Raw genomic sequence first — 13,750 nt, 5'->3', positions numbered from 1 at the left:
ATGTCAGTTGTGGAGAATAATATCAGCAAGATGGCAGTTGGAAGTCCCAGCTTTTGTTCCCCCACAGTAGCACAAATTTATCAATGATATACAGATCAAAATATGTTTAGAAAAAGTTCAGAATCAAGTAAGAAGATGCAGTATACCAGATGAGCACAAAACTGAGAACAGTCACAATGAAATAGGTAAGAACAATATCACTTTACCCACCTCAGTCTCTACCCACGTTAGCAGAGCTCATGCTAAGAGATTGACTACTTCAGCCTGCAACTTCTCCCTGACAGTCGGGGGGAGGAGAGAGTAGAGTATTTACCAATGTCCCTGGTCTGTTTGTGCTTTGCTCCAGGGACTAGTTTCTGTCCCACCTCACATGGAGCTGTAATGGAATTGGCACAGTTTGGTAGAGACATTTAGGAACAAAGAAAAAGAAATGGGTGTTATGCTTTTGAGAATCTCCCAGAATCATTATCTGGGCCAGTTGGTGAAGGTCTTTCTCTATCAAAGCCAGTCTATAAACTCTGGCAGAGGTGAATGTTTCTTCAAATATGCAGACACCAATTAAAACTACAAGTAGCATGGAGAATCATGGAACCATGACAAAATCAAAAGAAAGAAAAAATAATCTTTAGTATTTGATTCTAAATTAATGGAGATCTATGAATTTTCTGATCAAAATAATAATAATAACAAAAACAACAACAGGTCAGTGAGTTACAAGAGAACACAGACAGATAAATAAATGAAATCAAGAAAACAATACATGAACAAAATGAAAAAGACCTATAAAACAGATACAGAAACTATAAAAAGAACCAACAGAAATTCTGGAGGTGAAGAATACAATAATTAAACTGAAAAATTCAATAGATGGCTTCAACACACCGTTTATCAAGCAGAAAAATGAATCAGCAAACTTGCAGACAGGTCATTTGAAATTCTCTAGTCAGAAGAGCAACATCAAAAAAAGAATAGACAAGAGTGAAGAAAGCCTAAGGGGTGTATAGGACACCATCAAATAAATTAATATGCATTTTGGAGATACTGAAGGAGAAGGTGGGTAGAAATAATATTTAAATAAATAGCTGAAAGCTTCCCAAATCTAGAGAAGGAAATGGACATCCAGACTCATGAAACTTAAAGGATCCCAAATAGCATGCAACTAAGTATACAGTGAGACACATTATAAACCAATTGTCAAAAGTCAAGGACAAAGAGATAATCTTGAAAGCAGCAAGAGAAAAGCAACTCATTGTACACAAGTAAACTCCCATAAGACTATCAGTTAGTTTCTCAAAAGAAACCTTTCAAGTCAACAGGGAGTAGGATTATATATTCAGAGTGCTGAAAGAAAAGAACTGTGATGAAGAAAACTACATCCAGCAAACAAATATGTTTCTAAGACAAACAAAAGCTAAGGAAGTTTATCATTACTAGACCTGCTTTACAAGAAATGCTAAGGCAACTGTTTAAGCTGAAATGAAAGGACAATAAACACTTAACCATATGAAAGTATAAAACTCATTGGTAAAGGTACATATATGGACAAATGCAGAATAATGTATGTTATACTGCAATGGTGATCTCTATATCCCTTTTAATACTAGTATAAAATTTTAGTATAAAATTTAAAAGACTAAAGTGTTAAGAGTAGCTATAAGTTCAAAATATGATAATGGATACACAATATACAAAGATGTAAATTGTGACATCAATAACAAAGTGATGGTAGAGGAGAAGAGTAGTTTTGTATGTGATTGAAGTTAAGTTGTTACCAGCTTAAAATAGACTGCTATAACTATAAGACGTTTTATGTAAGCTTTATGGTATGCACAAAGAAAATACCTACAGAAGTTACACACACACACACACACACACACACAAAGGAATCAAAGCATATCAATAAAGAGAAATCAACTAAGCACAAAGGAGGAGTAGGAAAATTAGAAAAGAGGAACAAAAGAAGTATAAGACACACAGAAAACAAATAACAGAATGTCAATTTTAAGTTCTTATCCCTTAACAATTATTTTAACCCTCAATAGATTAAACTCCTTAATCAAAGGACAGGGTGGTTGAATGGATGTAAAAACAAAATCAAACTATACGCTCTCTATAAGAGATTTACTTAAGGACACTGTTGAAGTAAATGGATAGAAAAAATATTCTAAGCAAATGGTAACCAAAACATAGCAAAGGTCGCTATTTTTTTTATCAGGCAAAATATACTTTGTCAAAATCTGTTACAAAATAAAAAGGTCATTAAACAATGATAAAAGAGTCAATTCATGAGGAAAATATAACATATATATGTGTATGTATATGTATGTACATATGTGTGTGTACACACACACACACACACGATCTCCAACATCAGAGCACCTGAATAACTAAAGCAAACATTGACTGATTCAAAGGTAGAAATAGATAGAAATAACATAATAGTGGGAGACTTCAATACTCCACTTTCCATAAGAGATAGAAAATCCATACCAAAAAATCAATACGGAAACAATGTACTTGAACCACACTACAGAGCAAATGGACCTAACAGACATTATTAAAACATGCTAACAACAACAGCAAGACATACATTCTTCTGAAGTGCATATGGAATAGTCTCATCAAACATATGGTAGGTTACAAGTCTTAATAAATTTAAGAAGATTGAAATCACACAAAGTATCTTTTCTAACTGTAACGAAATAAAACTAGAAATCAGTAAAAGAAGAAAATTGGAAAATTCATAAATAGATGGAAATTAAACATGTTTGACAACTAATGGGTTAAAGAAGTTACTAAAAGGAAATATCTTAAGACAAATGAAAAGGAAGACAAAGACACTACAATAGAAACAAATTACAGGACAATCTCTCTCATGAACATAGATGCAAATATCCTCAACAAAATGTTAGCAAACCAAACACAAATACACATTAGAAGGATCATACATCATGACCAGATGGGATTTATCCCAACAATCGTTCAGCATATGATAGTAATTAGTGTGATACATCATATTAACACAATGAAGGATAAAAATCACATGATTATCTCAATAGATGAAGAAAAAGCATTTGACAAAATTCAACACACCTTTATTATAAAAATTCTCAATATACTAGGTATAGAAGAAATGTATCTCAAAATATTAAAGCCATGTATGGTAAGCCCACAGCTAACATCATACTCAATAGTGAAAAACAAAGCTTTTGCTCTAAAATTAGAAACACAGCAAGGATGCCCACTCTTGGTAATTCTATTCAGCACAATATTGGAGTCCTCACCAAAGCAATTAAGCAAGAACAATAATTTAAAAAAAAAACACCTCAAATCAGAAAGAGGTAAAATTGCCTCTGTATATGACGCAATCTTGTATATAGAACACTCTAAAGTCTTCACCAAAAAATGATTAGAACTAATGAGCAAATTAAGTTGCAGGATACAATGTCAACATACAAAGAATCAGTTGTATTTTTATACACTAATAACAAACTATCCAAAAAGGAAATTTAAAAAAAATCTTATTTATAATAGCATCAAAACAAACAAACAAAAAAATACTTAGGATTAAACTTAACCAAAGAGGTCAAAGACTGGCACATGAAAACTACAAAAAATATTGGTGAAATGAAAGAAGACACAAATAAATGGAAACACATCTGTGTTCATGGACTTGAAGAGTTAATATTGTTAAAATGCATGCACCTCCCAAAGCAATCAACAGATTAAGTGTAACTGTCCTGAAAATCCCAGTGGCAGTTTTTTGTTTTTTATTTTTTTTACAGAAATTTAAAAAAATATAAAACTCATAAGGAAACATATTAGATCCCAAGTTACCAAAACAATCTTAAGACAGAACAAGGCTGGAGGCATCACAATTTCTGATATAAAAATATTTTACAAAGCTATAGTGATTAAAACAGTATGGTACTTGCACAAAAACAGAAATATAGACCAATGGAACAGAATAGAGACTAGAAATAAAACCGCACATATATAGGCAACTGATATTTGAAAAAGGTGCCTAAAATACACATATTCACATGCAAAAGAATGAAATTGAACCCTTGTCTTACATCATACACAAAAATCAACTCAAAGTGGATTAAAGATTTAAATTTAAGACTAGAAAGTGTAAAACTCCTAGAAGAAAACACAGGATGAAAGCGTTACTGCATTTTTCTTGGCATGACTCCATGTATTACACCAAAAACTCAGCAGCTAAAACAAAAACAAAACACTGGGACAATATCAAACTAAAAAGCTTCTGAACAGCAAATGAAACAATGATCAAAGTGAAAAGGCAACCTACAGAATGGTTAGAAAATATTTGCAGACCATGTATCTTAAGAGATTAATATCCAAAATATATAAGGAACACATATAACTCAATAGCCAAAAATAAAATATAAAACAACATAATTAAAAACTGAGCAAAGAACCTTAATAGACACTTCTCCAAATAAGACATATAAATGGCCAACAGATAAGTGAAAAGATGTTTAACATCACTAATCACTAGGGATATGCAAATCAAAACCACCATGTGATAGCCATCCTAACAGGTGTGAGACAACATTATCAAAAAACAAACAAACAAACAAAAAAGATAAGTGTTAGCAAGAATGTAGAGAAACTGGAAATCTGTAGGTGGGAATGTAAAATGGTACAACTTCTATTTTAAACTGTGTGGAGATTCCTTGGAAAAATAAAAATAGAGCCAATACATAATCCAGAAATCCTACTTCTGAATATACCCAGGGAGCCAAAAAACTGTATACACATGACTTGTATTCATCTCTTGTTATTAGTATATATTGAGTATCACAATTTTAATACAGTTTGTTCCTTTCTTAAAATGTGTATACATTTTTTGGCACCACCTGTATATCCAAAAGAATTGAAATAAGGATTTTAAAGAGCTATCTGCACTTCTACTATCATTTCTGTATTGTTAGCTGAGATATAGAAACCCCCTAAATGTCCACTGATGGTTGAATGGATAAAAAATGTAGTATATACTTAAAATATTATTTAGCCTTCAAAAAGAAGGAAAACCTGCCTTTTTTCAACAACATGAATGAATTTCAAGGATATTATGGTAAATAGAATAAACTAGCCACAGAAGGATCAATACTGCATGATTCCATTTATATGCGGTATTTAAACCTGTCAGACTCAAAGAAGCAGAGTAGAATCTACAAAAAGGTTGCCAGGTCCTGGGGGTAGGGATGATGGGGAATTGCTGTTCCAAGGGTACAACAGTTCAGTTGTGCAAAATATGTTCTAGACATTTGCTACACCAACTGTGCCTATAGTTAACAATACTGTATTGTACACCCAAGATCAGGGAGCCAGCAGTCAGGTCATGTGGAGAGCTGTCTTCCAAGCTACCTTCTCACTATGGCCTCACATGGCATAGAGGAGTGAGTTTTCTGGAACCACTTCTTCTAAAGTCACTAATCTCATCATGAAGGTCCCACCTTCATGAACTCATTTAATTCTAATTATCTCCCAAAGTCCCCATCTCCAAATATCATTATCACACTGGGGTCTAGTGCTTAACATATGAATCTTGGGGAACACAATTCAGTCCACAGCAACAGTTAATGCTTTTTCAAATGTAGTTGTTAAAACCCAACATGAATTGTTTGTTGCATGCCTGGTTTGACAAGGCACGTAGACAACTAGTATCTTAAAACTCACCTATCCATATTTTAAATAACAGCAATACCTCAAGTCTGGTGTGAGATAATAGGTTACTGATGATTTACTGAATGCAATTTTACACTGACTGGATGAATTATGCTTATTATCAAAGTGTCAATCACTCAAATTTTAATTTATGATCCCTTTGAGAGCATATGTAATCAAAATTGCAAATACCTCATAACATGGACTCAATTTAAATATCCATTCAAAAATGTTGTTTAAATATTATGAGCATATTCCATTTGATGTATAAAGGAAATTCAGCTTTAGAATGTAGTTGCCCATATCCTTTACTTGTTGTTGTTTTTAAAGCTGAGGCATTTTGTTAATCGCTCAGTGTTAACCTGGCGATTTTACAAAATACCTACAGGGTAAGTAAATGAGCACTGCATGAAATTTAATTCAATATCTTACAGTTTGAAGTGAAAGATAGACAACTGTTTGGTGTTTCTCATTAGAAAGGGTACTTGTAGGCTTTCTGGTGGAAGAAAAATTTAATTTTGACTCCAGACACTGCCTGTTTTTCTCGAAATCTGCATTACTATTTCCTAACACTGCAGTCATTTTTTGGTGTCACTGAGTTGTTCGAAAGAATCCTAAGTTGTGATAAGAGGAACTTAAGCAACTTCAGTTGAATATTCTGTCTGCTCAGTCAACAAAGACCTTTGCTGCTACTCTTGACCTTATACACTCAAACTTAATGATTAAGAGACGGTCTTTTTCTGCAAGCACACTACGTATGTGCACATCCTGATGTCTCCACTAGATATGATTTGCAGCAAGTTGTTTAACCTGTCTCCTTATTCATAAAACAAGGATAATAATTAAACCTATTATATAGAGCTGTTAGAAAGATTAAATGATTTATTAGATATTTGAAAAATGCTTACCGAAGTAGATAAACCACACTGACAATTACGTACTTCTTAAATAAATAATTGCTATTCTTCCTTGGTCCATGTTCTTTCATCCTATGAAAGAACCCCGTTTCCCCGAAAATAAGACCTAGCCGGACAATTAGCTCTAATGCATCTTTTGAAGCAAAAATTAATATAAGATCCAGTCTTATATAAGACTCGGTCTTATATTATATTATATATTCTATTCTATTCTACTCTACTCTATTCTATTATAAAGATCCAGTCTTATAGTAAAATAAGACTGGTCTTATACTAATTTTTGCTCCAAAAGACGGATTAGAGCTGATTGTCCGGCTAGGTCTTATTTTCGGGGAAACATGGTATTGAGTCTGCCTGGTGCCTAAGAACATTTGAGAAATGCTCTTCACTTGAACAGATCAAAATTATTAAATGCTATCACAAAACAAACTAAAACAATTTAAGCAGAAAATATATGAAAAACAAAAGAATTTTAAAAACTCAGAAATAAGATAATAGAACTAAGAAAAAATTATAAATAAGAGAAAAATACTAAAGTTGCAGTTAAGGATTACAAAAGTGAATAGAAACAATTCACAATGCTCCAAGAGAGATAGCAGACAAGGAGAAAAATATTAAATCCAATAAAAGTGATAAAAAGAACTTGAAAAATAGGACTAATATTGGAGACAAGAAAAGAAGAGCCATCATATAGATATTAGGAATCGAAAAAAATAAAGGTCAAAGAACGAATCCTAAACAATTCAAGAAAAATTTTAATACAGAAAAAACAAACAAACTATGTACTCTAAGAGCACACCATGTATTTGAGAATATTAATCCAGAATGACCAGCATCAAAGCATACTCTAGTACCATTACTAAGCTTAAAAATATAATCATTTTTTAGACATGTAAGCAAATAAAGCACATGGCTTTATAAATGAAGAAAATTGGATTCTCAGATGTTTAGATATTTATGCCAAGGAAACTGGAGTATTCAAGAAAATAAAATGTGAACCAAACATATCTAACAAAACTCTCTAAGTACAAAGTTCATAGAAAAACTGTTATCAGCATTCAGAAACTCAGGAAAACAGTATCTATGAGTCCTTCCTGAGGAATTGCCTAGAGAATGAGCTTCATGCAACCAAAAATCTAGAATGACATAAACTGAGTAATGGTGAACATTGAATATACAGTTATAACTAAAAAGAGCACTATAAGAGAGAGAGTACAGAATTGGTTACATTCTCTGACAATGCAGATATAGTACCTCATTAAAAAATGGGGATCAAATATACACAAAATGTACTGGTTTTCAATAATCATAGTTGGTTATGATTATTATTATAAGCATTATTATAAGTATTATAAGTATATATTAATATTAGTATTAATTTTAAAAAAATAATTATATTGTATACCTGAATCTTATACAATGCTATATGTCAATTATATCTCAATGAAACTGGAAAAAAAGTATTTTATTCTGAAATTGATGTGTGTATAATGTGAGCTAAAACAAATGAGTGATTATGAGATATTCTAAATTTTCTATTCCCTGTGTTAGTCAGAATCAGCGTTTTTGAAGGAGACAAAATGTAATGTTATGGGCATATGGTTATGTTAAAAATTATATAGTTTTGAATTGGAAAAATCAACGTGAATGCATTTGGTACCTTATATTTTTAACTGTATATATTTTCTAATTTTTTATTTTTACTAGAACCAATCAAGAAGGCAGCTGTGGCAGGATGGTTCCGGTGGTTAGAGCGCTAACTCTTAATAACAAGGTTGCCTGTTCAATTACCGCATGGGATGGTGGGCTGCGCCCTTCACAACTAGATTGAAAACAGTGACTGGACTTGGAGCTGAGCTGCGCCTTCCACAGCTAGATTGAAGGACAACAACTTGGAGCCAATGGGCCCTGTGGAAAACACACTGTTCCCCAATAAAGTCCTGGAAATACACACTGTTCCTCTTCTCCAGTAAAAATTTTTAAATAAATAAATAAATAAATAAATAAATAAACCCAGTTGCATCCCTAGGCCCAAATTAACTATACTATTGTTAAACAAATATGGTGAGAACTATTTTCTTATCTAAGTATTCCAGCTAATCAATGAGAACAAAAGGATAGAACACCAAAACTTTACAGCCCCCAGTGAGTTAATAGGTCTAAGCATTGAATATCAACTGTTACTATTAATAGTATGTGCCTCCAGGTGGGAGAACTCAATTCTACCTATGCTTTTGCCAAAGGCATCAAAAGTCCAAGTTGGTTCAGCCTCTGCACCCTGATGGCAAAGGATCATGATGAACTTCATTGTGATCAGGCAATCCACACACACGGGAGAATTTACAGGTCAGATAGCCTCAGTCCTTCATAAACTGAAACTTAAAAGATATGACTTTAATGGTCAAGATCACATCATGTCATCTAATGATGCATATTTCTATGATAAAATCATAAAGGAATACATGGGAGTTAAAAAACAGGAGGATGATTATGTTTGCAAGAGGAAAAGGAAGGACGATTAGGACAGGATACGTGAAGTTTCTAGGGCGTCTGACACTTGAACAAAGTGGTGAGTGCAGGTAAGTGTTTGCCCTATAATAATTTACTAAGTTCATACACACACACACGTATATGTTTGTATGTGTGTGTATATATATATAATATGTATGCAGACATAATACATATGTATATACATACACATAATATATACACATATACATTATAATATTATATGACTAAAGACATTAAAAGTAAAATAGTTCTTAAATTGGCCATGTGGAAAAATACCCATTGATTAGGTGATAAAGGAAAATAAGTTTTACCAACATGATTTCAGAATATAATTCTTCCAGTTGCACATTCTTATATTGCACATGCATAATTACGTCATAGAAAACCCTTATACTTAATTAAAATAGTATATCGTTTTTAAATATATATTTGTTTGAAACAAGTACATACAACTCTGTAAACACTAGAAGTAAAATTCCAGTTAAGTTACTAATACACATGACAAGAAAAAAAATACGGACTTTTGAGTTATTACCATTATTGGTAGCGCATGGTAGAATTTTTCTTGATTCAAGAAAGATAACCAATACATATGGTTACAAAGGCAAGCAAAGTGTTCTTGTCTACTAGGACAACTTCTAAGGATGAGAAAGTATATTTAGTTTTAAATTCTGGAAGCTGATAGTGGTATGATTCTGTAAAACTATCAGAGATAATGTCAGAGTGGGAGGAGTGATGAATGCTCACGTGACTGCTACTGCATATAGTGAAGTTAAGTAGATCTACTGGATCAAAATGTTGCTCCTGAGCTATTCTCTATCATATAACAGTGTGCAATTAATGAATTGCAATTAAACATCTGCAGGGTAAAATTTTCATACCGAGTAAAATATTTAAACAGAAACTTAAATTAAATAAACTTATATATTATTTATCAGAGAGAGTGATGTGGAATTAACATGTCATTAGGAGTCTCATGGAGCTGACTCTCTACCAAAAAGTTGCACTCTGCCTATTACCATGTGGGCTTATTTCTGGAGGTGACAACATCTCTAGATCCCTTTGCAGAATGAATTGGGTGTGGCCATGTTATTAGCTTCATTAATAGAATACAAATTTAAAAACTGTGGCTCATTTTCTGATCAGAACTTTTAACAAGTGAGTTTGACATGTCCATTTATCTCTTTCTTCTGCTACTGAATAAAGATAATTTTAAGGCCCTATGGGGATGGCAGACAGCCATAAAAATGGAAAAAGTCAGGTTTCTAAATCACAAATTGCGTAAAGCTGCCCCCTAACAATGAATCCCTATAGGACCTTAAATGAAAGAGAAATAAAATTAAATTTTATCAAACCACAGAAACTTGGGGGATGGATGTTAATTACAGGCACCAGTGTTATATTTACTAATACAAAGTCTGGAAGATCTCAGTCAGTAGCTGGTTATTATATTTGGGCATATACTTAAGATTTCTAAAAAGCATATTATCACTTATTAAAGATGAAAAATAGTACACTCTTTGTAAAATTGTGTGAATGTAGAGATATATAATATGTAAAGCATTATTATAGTTCTTGGTATATACATGGCTCTCAATAGATGACAATATTAACATTATTTTATAAAGCAGTCAATGTTCCCATAACATCTACTTTCTTAATGTTCTGGAAATCTTTTTATTGAACAAATGTGTATAAAATTTTACAAGGAAGACAGTAATTTTTTAACAGAAGACATTGGACTTCTTCACGTGCATGCCTCACCTCCTTTAAGAAATAGCAATGTCACCGGCATGACTATGTTGTTCTTTCGTATCTCCTACAATGCCTAACACAATGCCTTACAGTTATGAACAAAAACCTAGGAAGCAAATTCTAGGAATATTATCATGCCATTCATCTATGTAACATAGCATGAATAAATGTTAGGTTCAATTCCGTCAAAATAATATTAACATGTACCAAAACTCAAATGGCTTCTATCACGGTGTATCCCAAACCACTTAATTTACAAGTGATTATTCTCAAAAAGTTTTCTACTGTGACATTATTGTATGAACTATTTCCAATTATTTCCTTTATTCAGCTTGAAAAAAGATAAAATTCAAATTAAGAGCACAGCATGTTCATCTCTGAACAGAACAATTCTGACCTTGTTTGACATAGACATATTTCTATTGTAAATTGATAACAGTTTTGTAGTACAGATCTCTCTAGACATTGCTAATTTTCAGAGTACTTTACCACCAATATGTACATATAAAATCGAGAATTAAACCAAGAAGGCATACACTCTTAACATTTAAACTTTTTTCCCCCTTTGACAAACATTCGTCTTACTTCCAAAGTAATTCTCCTTCACTTAGCAAAATAGTTCATATTATAATAAATTTCCAGCCTTTATAGTTCTAGCATTCATCTATAAATGTAATGAGTCATATTGGGGTATAGATTGGGGAAATAAAGAAATAAGGAGAAGGAAGAGAGACCACATTATTAGACTTTAACAAATTCCATGTGACTGGAGTCATGAGACATTTTATAGCTCTCAGGAAGTTTTATGGACACTTTTTGAAAGAAATTATTAAAAGCTTTTGAAAAATGTTAATGTGACTTAAAATACACTTGGGAGAAAAATCTTTTATTTAGTAGTAAAAGATCTAGTACATTAAAATGGATATTATTTAATATTATGTATTGTATTCAATCCCAAACCCTTTTAAATGATTGATATTAACAAGGGTTAAAGAAGTTTTGACAATTGAGTGAGTTCTAAATTCTTAATTGTTCCATAAAATGTTGATGTAGAATTAGAAAGATAACTACAGATATTAATAAAATCAAGAATGTCACTTGACCTATTACTAGAATCAGGAATACACCCAAACTTAAAGGCCAGTGTTCAGGGATTAAAATGAAATATCGCAGCCTCCTTATAAGTTTCATAAAACAAAGCAAATTATGTTTACTATTGAAAAAAACCTGGCTTTCTTGGAGGGCACAGAGAAAAAAACCTGGTTTTCTTGAAGGGCACTTTCCTCACTGGTGAGGGTACAGGGCAATTTCTGGGAAGCTGAGTGATGACGATCCTCAATAGGGTGAGATGGATCGACTGTAGATGCTCTGTGGAATGGGACTCCTAGTTACACTTGGGATATTTATAATCTGAAATTATATATGAGGTCGGACAATTAAGTTCATACACTCATGCTAGAAAAAGTGCTACATACCTCATTGCTGAATATCACTAGGGGCACCTTCTAAGTACTCCCCTTGGGAAGCTGTGCACTGATGCCAGCGCCTAGTCCACCCTTCAAAGCGATTCTGGAACTCTTTTTCTGGAATGGCCATCAGAGCTGTCATTGTATTACCCTTGATGTCCTGAATGTCATCATAATGTCTTCCTTTCACTATTTCCTTCATCTTCAGGCAAAGAAAGAAGTCATTGGGGGCCAGATCAGGTGAGTAGGGAGGGTGTTCTAATACAGTTATTTGTTTACTGGCTAAAAACGACCTCACAGACAGTGCCGTGTGAGCTGGTACATTGTTATGATGCAAGAGCCATAAATTGTTGGCGAAAAGTTCAGGTCATCTAACTTTTTCATGCAGCCTTTCAGCACTTCCAAATAGTAAACTTGGTTAACAGTTTGTCCAATTGGTACAAATTCATAATGAATAATCCCTCTGATATCAAAAAGATTAGCAACATCATTGTAAAAAGTTCGCAAACTTAATTGTGACACCTCGTATATATACCTTACGCCTATACAATATTATATTTCAATAAGTTCTCAATAAAACTGAAAAAATAATCCCTCTCTTAGATTTTTAAATTTAGTTAATGATAAAAGGAGACCTCGTAAAATTTCAGTAGAGTAGGCAAAACTTTATACATTTAAAATTCTTTTTGTTTCTTTTTGAGGTAAAAGATATTAGAACAACATTGGATGATAATGAGATTAGTATGAGAGATAGAGAAATTAACAATTTAGAAAAGTGAGGTTATAATTTTAGAAAGTACCCCCTGATAAAATGAGAGGGTCATTGGAGGTAAGACAATGTCACCTTTGAGCCAAAAGGAATTAGTGGTTAAGAACTGATGAATGCCTGCAGTAGGTGAAGAGGTCATTCTACAGATCAGGCAGTTTTCCTTATTATTATTATTAAAGAAAAATGCAAGGCCCAAAATGATATTGCTTGTACTAAAGCCCATGATACCAAACTTTGACTTAACACCTGATCTAACTGCTGTTTCAGTCTTTCCTAGAAATACAATCTTAATCAACCAGTCTGGAATTTTCTGGTCAAGCACCAGTTAAAATCTTCTCCCCCATAGAAAGAAGAGACATCTGCATAATAAAAACCCTGGCCATTCCTTTCCTCCCAAAAGAAGGTGTCTTGGTCTAAATATAATCCTATCTGTACTTGTCTTAACAGCTCTCTTGCCCCACCCTTCTTTCCATAACAACCTTCCATTTAGTACAAGCCCTCTGATCACCCTACCAGTTGCAGGTGGGACACTGCTGGATTCATGAATTGATTAATAAAGCCAATTACGTCTTCATATTTTCTCGGTTGAATTGTTTTTTATAGTTATAGAGACATAATTTGAGTTATTTTCATATTCA

This window comes from Rhinolophus sinicus, linkage group LG07 (assembly GCF_036562045.2).
Source record: "Rhinolophus sinicus isolate RSC01 linkage group LG07, ASM3656204v1, whole genome shotgun sequence".
NCBI lineage: Eukaryota > Metazoa > Chordata > Mammalia > Chiroptera > Rhinolophidae > Rhinolophus > Rhinolophus sinicus.
Note: the sequence above shows the minus strand (reverse complement) of the source record.